A 23,004-nucleotide genomic window follows, 5' to 3' on the forward strand; every position below is an offset into this window, starting at 1 on the left:
GGTGGTGCGTTCCTCCAGCTTTAAGGGAAGCCTGGTTGCCCTCCAGGACTTGGGTTTTACTAGATGTCTAGTCAGCCCCAGCTTAGTCAAAAAGCTGGGTCTATGACTTAGGGAACTCAAAGTGCCAGTAGCTTTCTGCCAATTTGATGGGTCAACAGCAGCCCCACGATGTTCATCACCAAACCTCCCACTGCGATGTTCATCACCAAACCAGTCGAGATGAGGAGGGGGCCCCATATAGAGACGCTAAGCTTTATCATGGCACCAGGCATGTAATGATCCAACATGCTGGGTTTTGAAATGGAATCCCTACGAAAACTAGAGGCTATTAAAAATTTGGCAAAAAGTGCCTGGGGAGAACCCAAAAGGAGGCTGCCTGCACCACTGGGTGATGAGGTGAAGTGGGAATGGGAGCAGCAATGTGGGAATTCCTCGAAACTGATCCCCGAATACCTAAGGAATACTGGGACTTATGGGATGTTTTTAGCGAGAAGAGCTCAGATGCACTTTCCCCTCACCACCCTACAGACTGTTCTATAGAAATACTATCAGGGACCAAACTACCTAAGCCCAAGCTATACTCTATGACCCCAAGGGAGCTCGAGGACCTCCAGACATTCAGACAAAAACCTGAAGTGGGGTTCATACAGCCAGCTAGACCCTGGGTGACGACCCCAGTGCTTTTCAGAGAAAAGATAGTTGGGCATCTTCCCCGTGAAGTAAGTAAGTAAGCTTTTTATTGCGGTCAGAGACCAAATTTAAAATACACATAGAATGGGAGTATATTTTACAAATATAGATAGATCATGTGACAGTATACCATCTACTGCCTCAGATACAATCTGTACTGTCAATACTAGTGATCCTCTGCCATAGGGGTTACCCGTCTCTTCCCCCATTTTTTTTCAGCCATGACTGCAGCAAAAATTTTTGCCACCTTTGGAGTTATATTGGGGTCTGCGTCCTGGAGTAGGAAATAAAGGCTGAACAGATCAGGTGAACCAGGGAATATCTGGGAAATAGGAGAAATGAATCTTGATCTTATGTCTCAGTAGTGGGGACATACGAATGTAATGTGAAACAGAGATTCCGGGGATGGCCATCACATGTACAATAGATGGATTTTACTCCCCCCAAGAGCCTACTGTCAAGGACATTTGAGGGGATCACATTAAATCGTGCCTTCATAAATGCGAGCCTATGTTTGATAGAGTGTAATGCGGAGAGGTAAGGCAGAGGGTGAGGCGAGGGAACAATACCAAGGGAAAACGGTGAGCATGTTCCCGATCCATTTGCCAGATTTAATTGTCTATCAATGTCATCCAGCCGTTGAAAAATCAACGATTTGGCAGCATCAGGGCCTAAAATAAAAGCTTCAGTGGGGGAAATCCCGATCTTCAAAAGTTTTGTATGGATATTATGGGCCCAGGGACAATGAAAAGAGTCCCGCCATAGGCATTGGCCTAGGTAATAGCCTGGGAGTCTAGTCCACAGTGACAACCAATAGCCAATTGCACGTTTCCACAAGATTGTAGCAAGTGAGGATATGCCCAGTTCCAAACGAATTGCGACATTACTTACGCAGGGAGGGACTCCCATCAGACGGCGTAGGAACTGGCTGTGGACAGACTCAAGAGAGGAGATGTTAGATTGGACCCAGAGGGGGGCGCCATAGGTGATAGCAGCTATCACCTTTGCCCTGTAGACTTTTATTGCTGAGGGGATGTGATGAGCTCCCTCAGTATGAAAAAAGTGCAAGAGGGCATGGGTGGAAATCTTAGCCTTATTACAGAGAGACTTAACCTGAGCAGGCCACTTGGTATTGGATTGAAAGGGGATACCTAGATATTGAAATCTGTGGACCTGTTCCACTGGGATGCCATCAAGGTTCCAATGATAAATTTTCCTGCTTCTTGCAAAAACCATGATTTTAGACTTAGAATGGTTTATATGCAGTTGGTTAGCAGAGCAATAAGCAGAAAGGATTTTTAAGGCTCTACGTAGGCCCACCCGGGAAAATGAAAGTATTGCGGCATCGTCAGCGTAGAGCAGGAGCGGACATCTATAATCAGCTAATCTAGGGGCATGGATGTAGACCATGTGATCCGAAAATGCCTTTCTCCAGTCACTGATATATAAGTTAAAGAGAAAGGGTGCCAGTATACACCCCTGCCTAACCCCTTGTTAACGGGGATAGCAATAGAGAGATCCCCCTGTGGGGTAAGGCGCACTTTTGCTTCTGTTCCGTCGTGCAGTTGGGAGATAAGCCAGAGTAATCTTTTGTCAATACCCCACGTGGAAAGTTTGGCCCACAGCTTAGCTCTAGGGATGCTGTCGAAGGCAGCCTTTAGGTCTATAAAGGCAACGCAGAGACGACCCTTCCTGGGGGTGGAATATTTTATGGCAAGATGATGAAGGATCAGGGCATGGTCAATTGTAGAGTGGTCTGGACGGAACCCCGCCTGCTCATAACTGAGCAGGTCAGCCTCTTCAGCCCAGCACTCCAATTTGGACAGGAGATAGCGGGCATAGAGTTTCCCCAAAATTGAAAGAAGACTGATGTTACGGAAGTTGCCGGGATCGGAGTGAGCGCCTTTCTTATGTATTGGGATAATTATGGCATCCTTCCAGAGCTTGGGGATAAGGCCCGTTTGGTTGATCGCATTGAATACCTCGGTAAGAACCAGGGTCCACCAGTCCTTATGGGCTAGAATGGCTTTGGCTGGGATGAGATCCGGGCGGGAGCTTTTCGAAGTTTGAGTTGTCCGATTAGCTTGGCAATCGTGGATGGTTCGACAGGAGGCCATCTGGGAAGGTGGTTAGGGAGACAGCCTGCTCCCCGTGCAGTGATTATCAGGGGCTTAATACAATCTGCATAAAAAATGTTTATCTGCTACTTCTGATGAAGGTCATGCTGGTCCACCTGGCCAAAGAGAAGTTTTGCACTAAACTGGTCTTGCAAGACGCTTATACCAGGTTAAAAGAAAGGAGGGGAATGAGTGCCTTTAATTGCCACTTGGTTTGCTTCCAATTTTGGGTACTCGCCTTTGGACTACAGGATGTCTCTGCCATCTTCATGCAACCAATTAATGAGTGCTGCACGAACATCTGTATAAAGGAGTCCTAGTTTATGTTATATTAAAAATGATCAAGCCAAACAACTCCATATGATTAGAATCAGTATATATGTTTTATTTTATAACTAAACTAATAAGTCAATCCTTAAATATTCTATCTCAGTACATTACATCACTGAAACACAGAAGAGAGTGAGAGAAAAGAGAAGGTGAGTACCTTTTATATCAGGTGGGAGGGGGGAGTGGAACATTGCATTATGGGACATCTAGTTTAAATAGAACATGTTATATTGATGATGTTTATACCAGATTAAAACACTCTGGTATTTCATCTCAACAATACCCCTTCTAATACCAGATTGGTTTAATTGAAATAATTACAAGTACTGTAATTATAATATACTATTTATATATTTACACATAGTCTCTTTGTTAAATAAATATGCTGATTTGATGGGAGTGGTTTAGTTAATATATCTGCGGTTTGTTCTTTTGTTTTACAATATACCGCCTTTATAAATCCCATTTCTGATAACTGTCTCACATGTTTATATTTAATGTCTATATGTCTGGATCTTTGACCAATTGCGTCAGCTTTAGATATGTCAACGGCAGCTTTGTTGTCTTCCCGTATGATTATTGGATATGCACGCTCTTTCCAAATGTCTATCATTAAATCATCAAACCATATTAAATTGTTTGCCGCTTTTGACAAACATACAAACTCTGCCTCTGTAGTTGAGGTTGATACAAGCTTTTGTTTACCCGTGTACCAATGTATTGGGCTTTCATTTAAATATATGACATAACCTGAGGTGCTTTTTCTTGTTTTAATGTCACTAGCCCAGTCCGCATCTGCATAACATGAGAGTATTGGTGACTTGGATATGTTTGGAGTGAGTGTTAATGTGGTGTTCATTGTATGTTTCAGATACTTTAGCAATCTTTTAACAGCTTTCCAGTGATATATCTTTGGGTTATTTACATGTCTAGATAGTAAATTGACAGGGAGAGATATATCGGGTCTGGTCCAATTAGCTATATAGAGCAATGAACCAATTGATCGATATAGTGTATTTTCATTAAAAGTTTCATCATCATTATACATATTTCTTATAAAATCAGCCTGCATAGGCGTATCAGATGGTTTAGCATTGGTCATGTTGCATTTTAATAACAATTCTATTTTTTTTTTCTTTTTGTGATAGTATGAAACCATTCTCAGTTTTGGTAATTTGAACTCCCAGGTATTTATCAATCTTTCCCAATGATTTTAGTGAAAAATGTTCATTGAGTTTTTGAGCAAATTGATCACGCTTGGATTTACTTTTACCGATGTATGAAATATTGTCAACATATACTAATACCTTTTCATACGAACCCTGATCTCTCCTGACAAACACACATTTGTCAGCTGATGTGGCGGTGAAACCTATCAGCCCAAGTGTTTCAGAAAGACAATCATACCAATGCTTACCCGATTGTCGCAGACCATAGAGACTTTTCTTTAATAACCATGTTTTGCCCTCATCTTGGTCAATTCCTGGTGGTGCTCTGACATAAATTTCTTTATCTGGTTGTGCGTGTAAGTACACTGTCTGTACATCAAATTGAAACACATGTTCGTTTAGAATTGATGCATTGACTAGTGCGGTTTTTACACTTTCTGACCTGACAGTAGGAGAATAGGTATCTGTGTAATCATCTGGAAATCTTTGAGAAAATCCTTGTGCTACAATTCTTGCCTTATATAAATTTTTGTTATCTTCTAAATGTTTTATCTTGAATACCCATCTCGTTCCAATTGTTTTTTTGTGTTTGGGGACTCTAGCTGGTGTATATACTTTTAGTGCCCTTAAACTATCCATCTCTTTTTGCATAGCGTTTTTCCACTTTATTTGTTCCTCCTTGGGAAGAGCCAAAATGTCCTCATAGTTTTTTGGCGTAGTGACATCGCAATTAATGGACATCACATAGTCCTTTAAGATTTTAGGCGTATTCCCTTTGTTTGATCTAGGTGATCTTCTGATGTTTTTCTCTGCGTTATTAGTATTTTCAGATGATTCGTTGGTGTTCTCTTCATCAATGTCTCGTGTATTAATAATGTGATGGCCTTCTTTCCAATTCTTAATAGCTACTTTATGTTTAATTGATTTGTTGATGTGTATGTGAGGTTTTGATTGTGTTTGATTGTCTTTATATGTGTGTTTATCTAATATGATTTCGCTTGAATGTATTTTGCTCCAATTAGCATTTTCATCAAAATTCGCTGATCCTGAAATTATTATTTTATGATTGTTGTCCATAAATATATATGCTTTGGTTTTGGACTCATAACCTATGAATCTTAGCCTTTTTGAAATTTTGTCCCCCTTTCTTCTAAGTTGTTTGGGAATATGTACGTTGGCTATTACCCCAAAGACATGAAGGTGAGATCATTTGGGTTTGCAGTTATACATGATCTCATATGGGTTTTTTGAATTATGCTAGACCATAACCTATTCAATGTATAATTTGAATATAGAATGGCCTCTCCCCATATGAAAAACTTAATCCTGCATCTTCCAAAACACACCTAACCATAGTCTGTAAAACACCGTTTCTGCGTTCAACTACGCCATTTTGATATGGCGAAAATGGCGAAGTTTCGTAATGTATCAAACCATTTTTGTTAATCCAATTACTAAATTCTTTGCACATGAATTCAGAACCTCGGTCTGTCATTATCTGGTTGACTTTGATATTATGTTGAGTTTCGACTCTCTTATAAAATTCTTTGAATTTTGCAAATGTTTCGCTTTTGTATTTGAGAGTGTACACGAAACCGTATCTACTATGGTTGTCAACAATCGAAAAGAAGAAACATTTGTTGCCAATTGAAGGCTTCAATGGGCCAACTAAATCCATGTGCACCAGTTGAAAAATGTGTGTAGTGCTCCTTATAGATTTCTTTGGTCGGGGCCTGTTTTGTAATTTTGAGCTTTTACAAATAGAACACTCTAAATAATTATCACAGTTGTTTACTTTAAGACCTTTAGAACAGATTAACATCTTTTTTATAATCGGGAAACCAATGTGTCCCAATCTTCGGTGTAATCGGTGGGCGCAATTATCATGTATAGGTTTATCGATAGAAATACATTTGTTATTGATTGGTTCAGTTACAACATGTTCAATATCAATGTTATTAACATTGTTACTATTTTCCCCTTCTGTATTATATTCATTAGTATTACAATCATCATCTATATTCTCTTCCCCTTCTTTTCCATAGTCATCAGTATTACAATCGTTATCTATGTTCTCTTCCCCTTCTTTTTTCTCTACACCATCACTATCATCATCTTCGTTACTAAAGCTAGCACTTATCTGTTCAATAGATTCGTGAGATGGTATATAATAAGGTAGTCCTCCTGATATAACTATGATTCCTACTTCTTTTCCATTGTTAGTTAACAATACATTACCATCTCTGAATAATACTTCTATTTTTGTTTCTTTACTCAACTTTACCATAGCAAGAACATTGTAAAGTATTTCTGGTATGAAAAGAACATCGCTTACATTGCCAATACCTGAAATATGAATATTTCCCTTCCCATCAACTTTTACAAGTTTTTGATTGGCTACTTTAATGTTGAATGACATTTTGGTGAAGGAGGTAAACAATTCTTTGACACATGAAGTATGTGACGTAGCCCCAGAGTCTAATAACCAGTAATTTCCTTTCTTACCCCTGTTAAGGATGGGATCAATATCCCTGAATCCATTTACATATTCACTATTGTTCCTATCTTTTTCTTTTTCGGATACTCTACCCCTTCTTGGACTAGGCGATTTCTTGCCCCTTGAGTTAATACTTATTCTTTGATTACTATGAGTCCTGTCATAATATCTTTGTCCAGAATTAGATCTCTTTCTATGGGCATTGATATTATATGTTCGGACATATTCATTAATTGGTCTTTCTCTAAAATTTCTTGGGCAATCTTTCTTAAAATGATCCTTTGAACCACATTTATAGCACCCTTGTAGGACATTTATTTGCTCATCAAAATCCACCCTCCTTGTATTTCTGTTTTCCCTATGCATTAATGCTCTATCCCTCCTGAGGTTATCCTCAGCTATTAATCTTCCAGATAGACTTTCAAGAGATAAATTTCCGTATTCTGGGTTATCTAACTGATTAAGAAAGTTGTCCCAGGATGAATCGAGGGAATTGATAATAATACTAATAAAACTCTCTTCAGATATAATTTCTCCCCTTTGTAATAATTGAGATCTCATAGCATTTAATTTAAGCAAATGTTCACTCATGCTCATAGCTGGCTTTAATTGGCAGAGTGAAATTCTCTAGAAATTCTAGAGGTAGTACTTCTGTTTTTGCTGTGGAAAAGATTACAGATTTTTTTCCATATTTCGAATATTGTAAAACCATTGGGTATAATATAGTAAGTAGCTGGTTCAAGTGAGCTTAGCAATAAACAGAATGCTTTATGGTGGATGCAATCCACTTCTAATGACCACGGTTTTTTGGGTGGACTCAATATGAGGAAAAGTGTGTTTTCTCTCATTAAAGCAATTTGAAATTGTTGGGCCCATTCTATTAAATTATTACCTGTGGTGCATAATTTAGGGAAACCGTTTGGCAGAATGTTAGGTTGCGTACCACTGTTATTCACAAATTGTTGTTGAAGGTGACCCTGAACATGAGAATATTGACAGAAGGGTATGGGTATACATGTAGTAAGGTTTGAAAATTCTGTTGCTCTTCTTTCTTGACAGGTGATCGAATTTTGTTGAAGTAAACAATGATTTATCTTGTGTTGATTGTAGATACTCTCTGTGTGGTTGCTGTCAGATGTGGCATTTCAGAAGATTGTTGAACGTTTGGATTCTCACCTTTCAAATTCAGTAGAAAAGGATTGTTGCCTGAAGACTGACTTTGTTTAGCAGGGTAGAATCCTTGCATATAATAATCACCCTGTTGATGTTGTAGATTGGATGACATCATGGGTACAGAATTGTTAGGTATGCTTCCATGAATGGTTTGATCTCCTGAAGTAGTTGCAGTCACTGCTTGAGGTTTTGTTGAAAAAATGCGATAAAACTGAGAGATATCTTCAGTAAACATTGTATTCATCCCGAGAACCTCAGTTGAAGCTGGGTTGTTGTTTACAATGTTGCTTTTTGAAGATGTTTCTGTCTGAGTTTTCTTTAAAAACCTGGCTGCTTCAGTGTTTTTAAAGATCTGGAGGTTTAAAATGCTGCCAAATGCAGCTTCTAAAGTCTCTATTGCCTTCACAATTTCTGTATCTGAAGGTAAGCTTTTGTCTTTGATTTTTTGGAGTTCGGTTGTCTGTATTAAACTTCTGGAGTGCCTTTGGGTTGTTTGAGATGCATTCGATGTTATTGGTCATTGGGTGGCCATTTTGATTGATTGAGTTTGAAAAGTCTGTTGCTCTGAAAATGGCGCCTTAGCTTCGTTATCAGGTTCTGACAACATCAAATTGTCTCCTGAGGGACTCGTTGGGTCAGCATCATTAGCTTTGATATAATCGTCTAAAAGCGATTTTATTTCTGCTTTTGAATTTTTATTTCTTTTAGATATATTAATTATTTTAGTTATAGTAGAATTTATATCGTTGCCTTTAAAAGGTGTTTCATCTTGTTTCTCAATTTCTTCAGTGGATGTATTTATATTTTCTTCATCCGGAACAGCTCCTGTTATTATTATTATTTTTTTTATTGAAAAGTTTTATGAAAAGTACAAACATTTTCACCCCCCCTTCCCCCCTCAACCCCCCCTCCCCTTCCCACCCTCCCTTCCCCTCCCTCCCCCCACCCCCTCCCTAGACTTCCCAGAACGAGCACAGGGTATAGCATTCACAAACCAAGAACTAAAATGTGCTAACAAATTATTACATTTCATGTTCTCCCTAGGTCCTTAACTCCTTATAACTCAGAAAAAACAAACATAAACTACTTAATATTATTTCATTCATAAGCTATATGAATCTTCTTATTCGGATACTTCTTCTGTATGTAATCAATCCATTTTGTCCATTCCAATATATATCTCTCATTTGAATGGTCTTTAAGGTATGATGAAATTTTTACCATTTCCGCCAAATGCACAACTTTTAATGTCCATTCCTCAATAGTAGGTGGATCTTCCTTCTTCCAGTACTGTGCCACCAGTAACCTGGCAGCCGTTATTAAGTTCAAAACCAGCTTAGTCTCTATTACAGTACAATCCGTAACTATTCCCAACAGAAAAAACTGTGGTGTAAATTTAATTTTTTTTCTTCAAAATATTTTGAATAATCCACCATATTTTTATCCAAAAAGCCTTAATCTTTTTGCATGTCCACCATATATGGAAATATGTAGCATCTTCACACTCACATCACCAACACTTGGGTTGTAAATTCGGATACATACAAGCCAGTTTTTTTGGGTCTAAATGCCATCTATAAAACATTTTGTAAAAATTCTCCCTTAAATTTTGTGCTTGTGTAAATCTTACATTTCTAACCCATATCTTTTCCCATGTTTCCATCATTATTGGTTCACCTACATTTTGTGCCCATTTTATCATACAATCCTTGACTAACTCTGTTTCTGAATCTATTTCCAGTAATGCATTGTACAACCTTTTTATGTGCATTTGACCTTCATCTCTTATTTGCTTTATCAAATTCTCATCCTGCTGCAAAATACCAATTTTTTGATCTTCTCTCCATCTGGCCAGCAGCTGTCCATATTGAAACCAAGTCTTAATAATCCCTTCTTCTTTTAGTTGTTCCATGGATTTTAACTGTAGTCTGACTCCTTCCTTATAAAGGAGTTCCTTATATGTAATCTTATCTTGCTTTTGCTCTAAATTTATGTTCTCTATCGCGTGTCTGGGTACTGTCCATATTGGTAACCTATCATTTAGTTTATATTTATACTTTTTCCAGACACGCAATAGAGCATTTCTTAATATATGACTTTTAAAAGTCTTATCTACTTTCTTATCATACACTAAGTAAGCATGCCAGCCATAAACCAAACCATATCCTTCAATATTCAATATCTTTTCTTCCGTTAAGTTTATCCAATCTGTGATTGCTGAGAGGGCAGCAGCTTCATAGTACAATCTTAAATTGGGCATCTTAAGACCACCTCTTTCTCTAGTATCTTGCAATATCTTTTGTTTAACTCGTGGTTTCTTCCCTACCCACACAAATTTGTTTATGCCCTTCTGCCATTCCTTCAAGTTCTCATCTTTTTTAAGTATAGGTATCATTTGAAAAAGAAATAGAAATTTTGGTAAAATATTCATTTTTACAGCGGCTATCCTTCCCAGCAAAGACAGTTGTAGTTTTTTCCAGTTGTCCAACTCTTTCTGTATTTTATGCCATAATGGTTCATAGTTGTACTGATATAATTTCGTATTTGCAGTCATAATATAAACCCCCAAATATTTAACCTTCTTAACTACTTCAAATCCTGTTAACCTTTCTATCTCTTCTTTTTGGCTCCTAACCATATTTTTAGCTATTATTTTTGTTTTAGCTGCATTTATTTTAAAGCCAGATACTTGTCCATATAAGCAGGTTATATCCATCAAGGCTGTAATCGATTGTACCGGTTGGGTTAAGGTAACAACCAGGTCATCCGCAAATGCTCGTACCTTGTATTCATGCTGTCTAATTTTAATTCCCTTAATTGTATTCATCTCGCGTATCTTGTTTAATAAAATTTCCAGCGTCAAAATAAACAATAACGGGGACAAAGGACAGCCTTGCCTTGTTCCTTTTTCTATGTTAAAAGCATCTGTTAAACCACCATTAACTATTATTTGCGCTGTTTGTTTTTGATATATTGCCTTAATAGATTGTACAAATTGTTCTCCAAATTGCATCCTTTCTATTAATTTTAGTAAAAATTGCCAATTCAATCTATCAAAGGCTTTCTCAGCATCCAAGAACACAAGCACTGCGGGGACCTGGTTGTTCCTTCCCAAATACTCTAATAGGTTAACAATTTGCCTTACATTACTCTTCATTTGTCTACCATTTATAAAACCAGTTTGATCATGGTGAATCATTTGCTGCATGACTGTCATTAATCTATTTGCCAAAATTTTAGCAAATATCTTATAGTCTGTATTTAATAATGAAATTGGCCTATAATTTTTAGGATCTGTATCGTCATGCCCTTCTTTTGGGATCAACGAGATAAATGCTGTCTTCCAAGTTGGAGGTACCTTTCCTCCCTGTTGTATATTATTAAATAATTCTTTCAACGGTTCTATCATTTCCTCCTGTAGGGTTTTATAGTAAATAGCCATCAAACCGTCCATCCCAGGAGCTTTACCCACTTTCAACTGCTTAATTGCTAACGCAATTTCCTCAGACGTTATCGATTGATTTAAACTATCCCTCTGCTCATTTGAAATTGTATAAATATTCTCTTTCTGCAAAAATCTCTCTCTATCTATATCTTTAATTTTATCACCAGTATACAGCCTCGAATAAAACTCTAAAAAAGATTTTTTAATCAATTGTTGCTCATAAACCTCTTTACCCTTATATTTTATTCTCTCTATTGTCCTTGATTTTTGCTTTTTCCTTAACAAATATGCTAACCACCTGCCTGGTTTATTGGCATTGTAAAAAGTATTATGTTTTGCATATCTTAAATTAGTTGCCACTTGATCTGCTATTAACATATTAAATTGACCTTTCAATAAATTGATTGCCTCTTTAATTTTCTTATCCGTTGGATTAGCTACTAAAGCCCGTTCCTGTTTACTAATCTCATCTTCTAATTCTTTTCTTTTTGTCCCCTGTTTCTTTCTATATTTATTATTCAAATATATCAAAATTCCTCGCATATATGCCTTACTTGCATCCCATACCATTTCCATCGATGTGCCCTTTTGCATATTCATAACAAAAAATTCTTTCATAAATTTTTTACACTCTTTTACATTTTCTTCATACCTAAACAAATTATCATTTAACCTCCAGGACCTCCTAGGCCCTTTCTCATACTCCAATTCCAGCCAAACTGGACTATGGTCTGTCAATGTTCTTGAGCAAATCTTCGTATTTTTCACCCTAGATAAAAGATCGTTAGTAATTAGTATAAAATCAATCCTTGAAAAGGATTGATGTCTATCTGAAAAAAAAGTAAAATCTTTTTCTTCCGGGTTTCTTTCACGCCAGATATCTCTCAACTCCCAGTCGTCCATCATTTCCCAAAACACTTTGGGCAATTTTGCTCTTGTTAACACATTTTGTTTAGGTCCCTTCTTGTCTTTTTTAACGTCCAAAACACCGTTCCAGTCGCCTAACAGGATACAAGTTTTATATGCCCACTGTGTCAATTTTGAGTGTAGTAAATTATAAAAGTTTTCTTGTTGTTGATTCGGGGCATAAACTCCGATTACAAGTATTTTTTCTCCTTTTACTAAAAGTTCTATTGCTAAAAATTTTCCTTGATCGTCTGCTTCAATTAATTTAGCAACTAAGTCTCTTTTCAAATATATAACTATACCATTTTTCTTTTCTGATGCTGCTGCTACGTAAGATGTACCAAGTCTTGCATTAATCAAATATTTTTGATCTTGTATTCTTATATGAGTCTCTTATAAGCAAATTACTTCATTCTTAAATTGCTTAAGATAGTGAAATATTTTTCTTCTTTTCTGTGGAGAATTCAAGCCATTAACGTTCCAGGTCAAAAATCTAGTTCCCATCTCTGGGCCTTTGGAGCCTCTGAAGCAAGTCCTGATGCTCTGATCTCATTTGAGTTTTAGGTCTTGCGCCCCCCCCCCCCCCACTGCTCCTGTTTTAGTAGTATCTTGAATCATTTCTTGAGTTGCCATCTGGGATTGTTGCTGTCTTAATTCTTCCTTGAGTCTAGCTGTCACCGATCTGGTCTGTCTTTGGTCCTTTGGTAACTGCGAGAAATCAATCAGTGCCATTGAGTAGCCATTTGGATTTGTAATATTTCTTCTTGATCAGCCAAAGCTCCCCCCTGAACTACTGTCAAAAGCTCTTCTGTCTCAGCTTCCATTACTTCTTTCTTTCTTTTGCCTTCTGGTGATTTAGTTGGTTTGGGTGTGCCAGCCTTTAATATATTAGTATAAAAATCTCTTGCTTTCCAAATTGTATTAAGCCGATATCTCTCTCCTGAGTAAGTCACCACTAGTCCAGTTGGCGCCTCCCATCTGTACTGTATCTGACGTTTTCTCAGCTCATCCACCAGAAAGGCATACTCCCTTCTAGCTCTCAAGATCTTAGGGGGGATTTCTTTCATTGTCATTACTTCCTGGCCTCCCACCCGAAGCTTGTTTTTAAAAGTAGCCTGTAAAATTTCGTTACGTACTCTCCTTGTAGTAAAATATATCACAATGTCTCTTGGTAGATGTTTCTGTCTAGCAATCCAGGAATTAACACGGTACAGCTTGTCCATCTGCCAGCCCAGATCATTTTTTGACTCCCCCACCAGCGGTGCCAATGCCTCAGACATCATTTCTCTCAAATTCTCTTGTTTATTCTCCTTCACCCCTCTGAATCTTAAAGCAAATTCCATGTCCCTGTATTGTATCATTATTAGGTCGTCTTCAGCCCTTTGAATTCTGTTTTGAGCTTCTCCCATTTTACTATCCAAAATTTCAGAAGATTGTTTAATTTCCTCAACTCTATCATCCATCATCTCAATATTGCCTGCCAGACACTTAAATGCCATTAATATATCATCCCTAATCCCCTGATTGCGAATTGCAATCTCATCTGACACAGCCTGTATCTTTTCGTTAGTTTCCTTAATTTTTTCATTAGTTTCCTTAATTTTTTCATCAATCACATCAACAATTTTATTTTGGGTGATTTGGAGAGCTTGTTGCAACATTTCCAACGTTAGGGTCTGTGGATCCGCTGGAGGAGCAGAAACTTGTAATCTAGGAATATGAGCTGGGGAGCTACCAGCAGTCCCAGTTCCTTTAATAGGAACAGTTTTTACAGACTTTGAGGCCATTTCCAGTTTGAAATTAGTCTTTATATTTAATCAGAGTCAAAAAGAAGAGTTCCTCAAAAGATTTCCCAATATTAATTAACGTTTAAAATCCTCCTTCTGTCAGCACAAAAGCTTTTTTTTTCCCCAAGCGAAGGGCTGCCAGCAAAACGAAACTTTTCCTGTAACTTTCCATTTCCCCTGCCCTTTCAAGCTTCAATCGCCATATTGTTGCAAAGTACTAAGTGATTACTTCCAAAGGAGGCTCTAGGCATTGGAGTTAGGTAAAAAATACTTGCAGTCTGATTTCTCCTTGCTCGTTCCGCCTGCTGTTAGTTCAAGATGTTAATTCCCTCATTTCCATTCAGCAAGATTGGTCGTGGCTTCTAATTCTGCTAATTAGCGGAGACGTCCCTGGTCTGGAGCGGCTTGAGAGGCTTTTAGGGAACGCGCGCCCTTCACGCCCCAGGAGTTTTCCTAGGGCGTTTGGGGGGGTTCTACCTCCACCTGCCTGCTCTTCTCTCTCCCCTTTACCCGGGGAGAGAATTTCAAGCCTCCAGACAGCGTTTGTCAGCTGCTCTGGGGCTTTAACGGGGCCAGGGAGCGGACGCTCTCAAAAGAACGTCTTTCGAGGCTCGCGGAGCCAAGCGGAAGTCAACAGCTCCTGTTATTGTCTTTACGGGAGTCAATTGAGCCGCTATTTTGTGGGTGAAGGCTCTCGTGTTAATTCTTCTTTTTTCTGATTCTGACACCTTTTTTCTTTTTTTTTCTTTTTTTTTTTAGTGAGTTAAGTTTGGCTAACCATCCTCTTGCTACCAAATTGTTATATTAAAAATGATCAAGCCAAACAACTCCATATGATTAGAATCAGTATATATGTTTTATTTTATAACTAAACTAATAAGTCCACCCCAACGATGCCCTTGAAGTGATGTCTCGGTGTCTGGAGGCCATGCGGATCTGGATGGGGAGGAACAGGCTCAGGCTCAACCCATCCAAGACCGAGTGGCTGTGGTTTCCGATGTCCCGATATAGTCAGTTGATGCCATCGCTGACTATTGGGGGCGAATCGCTGGCCCCCACGGAGAGGGCTCGCAACTTGGGCATCCTCCTGGACTCACGGCTGTCTTTAGAAGAGCACTTGACGGCCATGACCGGGAGGATCTTTCATCAGGTTCGCCTGATTCGCCAGTTGCGTCCCTTTCTGGATTGGGACTCCCTACACACAGTCACTCATGCCCTCGTTACCTCCCGCCTGGACTATTGTAACGCTCTCTACATGGGGCTCCCCTTGAGGAGCACCCGGAGGCTCCAACTGGCACAGAGTGCGGCCACGCGGGTGGTTATGGGAGCAACATGGCGCTCCCGTGTGACACCTCTCCTGTGCGAGCTGCACTGGGTCCCGGTGGTCTTCCGGGTGCGCTTCAAGGTTTTGGTTACCACCTTTAGAGCACTCCATGGCTTAGGACCTGGCTACTTACGGGACCGCCTACTACCACAAACAGCCTCCCACCGGCTGGTACACTCTCATAGAGAGGGGCTCCTCCAGGTGCCGTCAGTCAAATAATGTCGACTGGCGGCCCCTAGGGGGAGGGCCTTCTCTGTGGGGGCACCTACTATCTGGAACGAGCTCCCCCCAGAGATACGGAGTATCCCAGATCTGCGCACTTTCCGCCGTGCTTTGAAGACACTCCTATTCCAGCAGGCTGGCCTGGCCTAATTTTTTCCCCTTCTTTTAAATTTTTAAACTGAAATTTTAATTCGTTTTAAATTATTGGGAGTTTTAAATTGTTTCAGGCAAAAATTATTTAATTGGGTTTTAATTATGTTTTAACTTTTGTATTTATGTGTTTTATTTTATGCCTGTTCACCGCCCTGAGTCCTTCAGGAGTAGGGCGGTATACAAATTTAATAAAATGAAAATGAAAAAAATGATTAAAGGTTTAAAACACTCTCATCTCAACAGTTTACCTAGATATTTTAATTTACACCAAAACCAGGGCTGAACACATGAAACTAATGAGAGCCGTACTTAAAAAGCTTTAAGTCACTCAGCTGTGCGCTAAACTGTCTAAGTGTGAATTTCTCCATAGTAAAATTGACTTTTTGAGATACATTTCCCTTGAGGGGATAGAGATAGACCCTGAAAAGGTATGGGCAGTGTTGGAATGGGCTCCGCCTCGCATGAGGAAGCAACTTTGGGGCTTTCTGGGGTTTGCCAACTTTTATCACCAATTTATCCCATCATTTGCACAGATAGCATTGCCAATAGCTAACCCATTAAAGACCAAAAGGGAAGGGAAGCTCAAGCCTAGCCAACCCCTAAAATGGTCCATGGAGTGCCAAGCAGTGTTTGAAAAACTTAAGTGACTATTTGTGGCTGAAGCAGTATTAAAGCACCCCGATCCAAATGCTCCCTTTATTATTGAAGCAGATGCCGAGGTAGCCGTATTACAGAAAAATGAATAGGGGGGTCTTGCAACTATGCACATACATCTCTAAAAAGCTCACTGAGACCAAGCACAGGTGGGCAATGTGGGAAAAGGTGGCATACACAGTGCACTCCTGATCTAGAGACATTTCTTAGAAGGGAACAAAGCCCCATTCGAAGGGTAGACAAGACCACAAAAATCTGGAGGCCCTGAAAACCCAGGAGGCTATTCCTAAACAGGTCCTCTGGTATTTTAAGCCATTCAACTTTATGTTGTGGTACCTTCCAAGAAGGAAGAACTTTTAGCTGATGCTCTCTCAAGTTTGCCACAATATAGAATAGAATAACAGAGTTGAAAGGGACCTTGGAGGTCTTCTAGTCCAACCCCCTGCCCAGGTAGGAAACCTTACACCTACATAATAGCTCCAAGCCTGAAATCATCAGACTAGTTATCCTATCTTGACAGCTAGCAGCTCCAGTCATCACTAGGGTGCAAGGGAAACTCAAACCTCAGGTAGCGGATGACTTAGTGCATTAAAAATAGCATTAGAGAAAGATGAATGGTTTCAAGACTACCAGATTGAATCCATGTTACGTGGTGGCTCAGCATGGGTAGGAGCCAAATATATGTCGTGGAGTGTCAGCGAACGATGGTCCTTCAAAGGAGACATGACCCAAAACAGCAGGACATTTTTCAATTTATAAACTTTATTAAAACAGATATAAAACACATAAAACACATATGACAAAAACATAAAAATACATTATACAATAAACAATTATAAGTAATCAATCATTTGAAGCGTTTGTTTCATAATGGTCTTTCAGGTAATACAGTTATACTTATTCCCTTAAATCTTAACTTAATAGTTTCTTATTGTCTTTTTTCCCTCTCCTCTCTTCTGCTCTCTAAGACTTCTGCTTTCTGTATATTATATGTTTAGATTATACCTTCGCTCTCTGAGTTTCTCTCTGTAGGTTTATTCGCCCATAAGGAAGTATTTATATGCACACTTGTACTTCTATTCTATCTGACTTCTAGTTATATTTCTTCCATAGTAGCCATATGCCATTGATACCATTTATTCCAGACTTTATAAAATTCAGTGTCTTCTTTTTCCTTTAGCTCTTTTGTCAGCCTGTCCATCTCAGCACATTGTGTAATTTTATCTATTATTTCTTCTTCCGTTGGGGTTTTTTCCAGTTTCCAATTTTTGGCATATATTATCCTTGCTGCCATTAAAATATGTATTAACAAGTATTTTATTTCTTTGGGGTAGGTTTTTGTGAAAATTCCTAACAGAAAGGTTTCGGGTTTCTTATCTATTTGTAGTTTGGTGATTTGTTCTAGCCATTTCTTAATATTGGACCAAAATTTCTTTGCCGCCAGGTATGTCCACCATAGGTGGTAAAAGGTGCCTTGTGGATTCTTGCATTTCCAACACACTGAACTGTTTTTCGGGTTTATTTTGGCCAATCTTGTAGGTGACATATGCCACCTGTAAAACATCTTTAGCTGATTCTCCTTGTATGCCACCGCCAATGTTGTTTTTGTGTTCATTTGCCATAATTCTTCCCATCTCTCCAATTCTATTGAGTATTTAAAGTTTTGCATCCATTTAATCATCGTATTTTTAACTATTTCCTCCTCCAAATTTCTCAACAGAAATTTGTAAATTTTACTAATTAATTTCTCTCTAGAATCTAATATAATTTTATCTAGTTCCTGGTTTTCTTTACATATTTCATACGTTTTTATGTATTCCTTATGTTTTGATTGTATCTGTGAGAAGGTCCACCAATCAATTTCTCTGTTTAACTCTGTTTCCAATTGTTGTTTGGATTTCAGTTTTCCTTGATGATCAATTAGGTCTTTATATCTAATTATATTTTTGGGTTCTGTAAGGTTTGGGTGTTTTAGGGCTTCTGAAGGTGAAAACCAAATCGGGATTTTTGTATATTGTTGTTTTTTAATTTTTAACCAAGTTAGTAATAAAGCATTTCTAAGTGTATGTCTTTTAAAATAGGTATGTGACTTGTACTTTTCATCCCATAAAAAGGAATGCCAGCCCATTTGTAAGTCATGGCCTTCAATGGATAATATTCTGCTGTTATTCAACATCCAATCTTTAACCCATACTAGTCCTGCCGCTTGATAATAAAGTTCCCAATCCGGGAGTGCTGTTCCTCCTCTTTCCTTGGAGTCCTGGAGTAATTTTAATTTTATTCGTGGACGTTTTCCCTGCCATATAAATTTAGAAATAATCTTGTTTAAGCTCACAAAAAAGTTTTTTTCTAATTTAATTGGTGCAACCTGGAACAGGTGCAACAGTTTTGGTAGTGTATTCGTTTTGATAGTGGAGATTCTTCCCATAAATGAGATTTGTAAGTTTTTCCAATTGTCCAGGTCTTTTTTTATCTGTGTTATTAGTTTGTCATAATTATTTTCTTTTATAGAGGAGGTTCTTGGTGACAGCCAAATACCTAAATATTTCATTTTATTAGTCACTTGAATTTGTATACTATTCTCCAATTCCATCTCATGAGTTTTCGTCAGATTTTTAACTAGTAATTTTGATTTATTTCTATTCATCTTTAAACCAGCCACCTCTCCATAATCTTCTATTTTCTTAAGGAGTTTTGGTACTACTTCTAGCGGTAAGTACAAGATCGTCGGCAAAGGCCTGAATTTTGTATTCTTCTCGTCTCACTTTTAGTCCTTTAATTTCTTGGTCCTCCCTAATTTTTTTAACAAGATCTCAAAGATAGGATATACAGTAATGGGGAAAGTGGACAGCCTTGTCTGACCCCTTTTGTTATGTCAAATTGGTCTGTTATATCACCATTCAAAATTACCTTTGCTGTTTGTTTTGTGTAGATTTCTCCTATAATATTTTCCAGATTTGGTCCAAATTGCATACTCTAACTGTTCTTTTAGGAATTTCCAATTTAAATTGTCGAATGCTTTTTGGGCATCAAGGAAAACCAGTGCAGATTGTTTCTCCGGGTGGGCTTCATAATATTCAAGTGCATTTATTATCACTCTCATAGGACATTTTTGCTTCATAAAAATACTACATCTTATAAAACCAGGGGTGAAATCCAACCGGTTCGGGTGATCCAATAGCAGGCATTTGGCCTGGGTCGCTGAACCAGTAGCAACCGCTGGCTGGCCACACCCCCAAACCGGTCACCCGGTCACTGCTCGCTCGCCCAGTCTCTGCTCTGCAGCTTGCCAACTGAGTGGCCCTGATCTGCCTGCCAAGTAAGCCTATGAATCGCGGCCTAGCTAGCTGCCCCTGCCCCCCCACCATCCCAGCCTGCCTCCCCTACTCCATTCCCCACGGCCCGCAGTCCTGCCAGGCTTCTCTGCATTCCATGTAGCCTTCTCAGCGGTCCCTGTGGGCAGGCCCGCTTTTGAAGGCCTCCCCTATTCCATTCCCCTCAGCCGGGCAGCCCCAACATGCTTGCCTGCCTTCCACACTGCCTTCCTGGTGTCCCCATGGCCAGCTTGCGAAGGCAGGCAAGCGAAAGGCTGCGTGGAAGGCAGGCAAGCATGTTGGGGCCGCCTGGCCATGGGGAAGGGAGCTAGCAGCCTACTCCCTTCCCCGCAGCCCTGCCATGCTTGCCTGCCTTCCACGCGGCCTTCCCGGCAGTCCTCATGGCCAGGCCTGCTTGTGAAGGCCTCCCCTACTCCATTCCTCACGGCCCACGACCCTGACATGCTTGCCTGTCTTCCACGCATCCTTCCCGGCGGTCCCTGTGGCCAGCTTGCGAAGGCAGGCAAATAGGCCTGGCCACGAGGACTCCCGGAAGGCCGCGTGGAAGGCAGGCATGTCGGTGCCGCTCGGCTGCGGGGAAGGGAGCTAGCAGGCTACTCCCTTCCCCGCAGCCCTGCCATGCTTGCCTGCCTTCCACACAGCCTTCCCAGAGGTCCCACACACCCTCTTGCCTTCCGAGGTCGGTGTCCAGCCCGGCCCAGACAGTGGGTGGGTGGGCGGCCCTTGGTGGAGATGCAGCCACTGCGCTGGGGCTGAGAGGGGTGGCGGTAGTGCATATATGCAGCAGCCTCAGGACATCTGCCTGCCCTCCCAGAGCACCGCCGCCACTGTTTTCTTTCTTCCTTCTCTGCATGGGCAGCCCCGGAAGGGTGGGCAAATATCCCAGGGTTGCACCACAGTGGAGCAGTAGTCTCGGCCCCAGCGGCAGCATCTCTCCAGAGGGCCGCCCACCATCAGTTCCGTTGGGATGGGCATGCCAAATACACTGGTGGAGGTGCATTAGATCTAGAAGGTAAGGCTGACACTGGCGGTGGGGGAGGGAGACCTGCTGCGCTTGGCTGAGGAGCCGCCTTAGGGGGACATGGTGAGGCTCGCTTGCCTTATGGGCCTGGCGTGCTCAGCTTCCGCGGGGCCTTTGGGCAACTGCCACCCGCTTGCCTTCCCCTCCGCCTCAGGTCCCACTGCCCCCATTCAGCCCATGAGGGGGACGTGCTGCTTCCGGACCGGGCCTCCCTCCTGGAGCACTTTCTTCCTTCTCCCACTGCCTCTGCTCAGACCAGGTGTGTGTGTGTGTGTGTGTGTGTGTGTGAGAAAGACAGAGAGAGAGGAAGAAAGAGAAAAAGAAAGAAAAAGAAAGAAAAAGAGAGAAAAATATGAAGGGAGCGAGACAAGAAAAAGAAAAAGAAAGAGAAAGAGAAAGAGGAAGAGGAAGGGGGAGAGAGAGACAAGAAAGAGAAAGAAAAAGAGAAAGGAGAAAAAAAGAGGAAGGAGGGAGAGAGAGAGAGAGAGGAAGAGGAAGAGGAAGGAAGCACCACAAACCCTGGCACTAGATGTGGCTTCAGAAGATGCCTTGAAACAGCACAGCAATCTAGGGCTGGAAGGGATCTCAGAGGTCATCTAGTCCAACCCTCTGTTGCAGCAGGAAACCTTACATCATCTAGATTATTTTGGTGTCTCTAACAGAGAGGAAAATTGAGAAGGAATTTACTAAGACAAGGCTGCCATGCAGAGGACGGCAGAGATAGTCCTTGACTTATGACAGTTGAGCCCAAAATTTTGGTTGCTAAGCAAGAGTGTTGTTAAGTGAGTTTCACCACATATTACTCAATCTATGATATCTCCCGGCTCTAACAGTGAGTGATGTGAGTGATATCAAGTTGGCCATGCCCACCTGGTCACAACTGCCAAGCCACACCCAGCCAGCCACATGCCCACCAAGCCATGCCCACCAAGCCATGCCCATAGAACTGATAGGGACAATTTTTGGATTTCACCACTGTATAAAACGCTAATTCTGGTGACCATTGCGTAGAAAGGACATAGAAAGCTATTTACTCAGCTGCCCCATTTGTGCATCTGCAAAATGGTGCCAAGGGAAATGCCATAATCTCTCCAACCAGTGGCAGAACCCAAAGCGCCTTAGAAGGAAATCTTAATGGACTTAATAGTCAAGTTGCTGGAAAGCTCGGGAACACTGTAATTTGTGTGATAACTGATGTTTTTTCTAAACTAGTACATTACATGCCATGTCAAAAAATTCCCTCAGCACACACCTCAGCTAGACTATTTGTGCAACATTTATACAGAAAGAATCATATAAGACCGTGGCGTTCACTTCACTCTTTTGGCAAGAATTTCTGAAACTGTTAGGGATCACCTAGAAACTTAGCTCCTCCCATCATCAGGAAACGAATTGATGTGTGTGAACGTATGAATAGGGTCCTAGAACAATACCTGAGGTCTATATTAATTACCAGAACAATTGGAATGATCTTCCTTTTGCCAAAGTGCCTTATAATAATGCCATACAGGGTTTACCCCTTTTAAAGTGGCAACAGGACAGGACTTTGTATCTATTCCTGAATTGCCCCAAGCCACCCCACAAACTACAACCCTGACAGAATGAATTTTACAATTGCAAAACATCTGGCCAGTTTGGAAAGCACTCAAGAAAGCATGGGAGTCATATAAAAAACAAGTGGATAAAAGATGCTCTAAACCTAGAGTTTAAAATTGGTGACAAAGTCTAACTATCCACTAAATACCTGCAATCCAGGCAACCTTCGAAGAAACTAGGTCAAAATATAATGGCCCTTTCCCCATCAAAAGAATCATTAACCCAGTAAGTTCAACTTGAACTACTAAAGACCCTTAGGCACATCCATCAGATATTACACTGTGGTTTACAAAAACCAGCAACCACCTCTCCCCTACGTCCAGTGTTGAAAGCACCATCCATTCCCATCCTTATTGAGGGACAGCAACATTTGAGGTCAAAGCTATTCTAGACTCACACACAGAGGAAAAATCCAATATCTAGTATTATGGAAGGACTTTCCCCCTTCAAAAAAAGAATGGGTGGATGTCCAACATATAAGAACCTCAAGATTCGTTCAAAGGTTCCATGACAAATACCCGGACAAACCCCATTGAATGTTGAATAATTTTGCATTGTCTTTGTTTCTCTTTTTCCTCCCATTTC

General features: G+C 40.3%; 1 long non-coding RNA gene across 1 annotated transcript in view; it reads left to right on the forward strand.

The window, feature by feature from the left end:
• The window catches only part of LOC148115244 (uncharacterized), an 82,032-nt gene that overhangs the window by 58,919 nt on the left and 109 nt on the right, over window positions 1-23,004 (forward strand). The gene's annotated exons all lie outside the window — the stretch shown is intronic.

This window comes from Pantherophis guttatus, chromosome 2, assembly GCF_059756535.1.
Source record: "Pantherophis guttatus breed Tessera chromosome 2, ASM5975653v1, whole genome shotgun sequence".
NCBI classification, from domain to species: Eukaryota; Metazoa; Chordata; class Lepidosauria; order Squamata; family Colubridae; genus Pantherophis; species Pantherophis guttatus.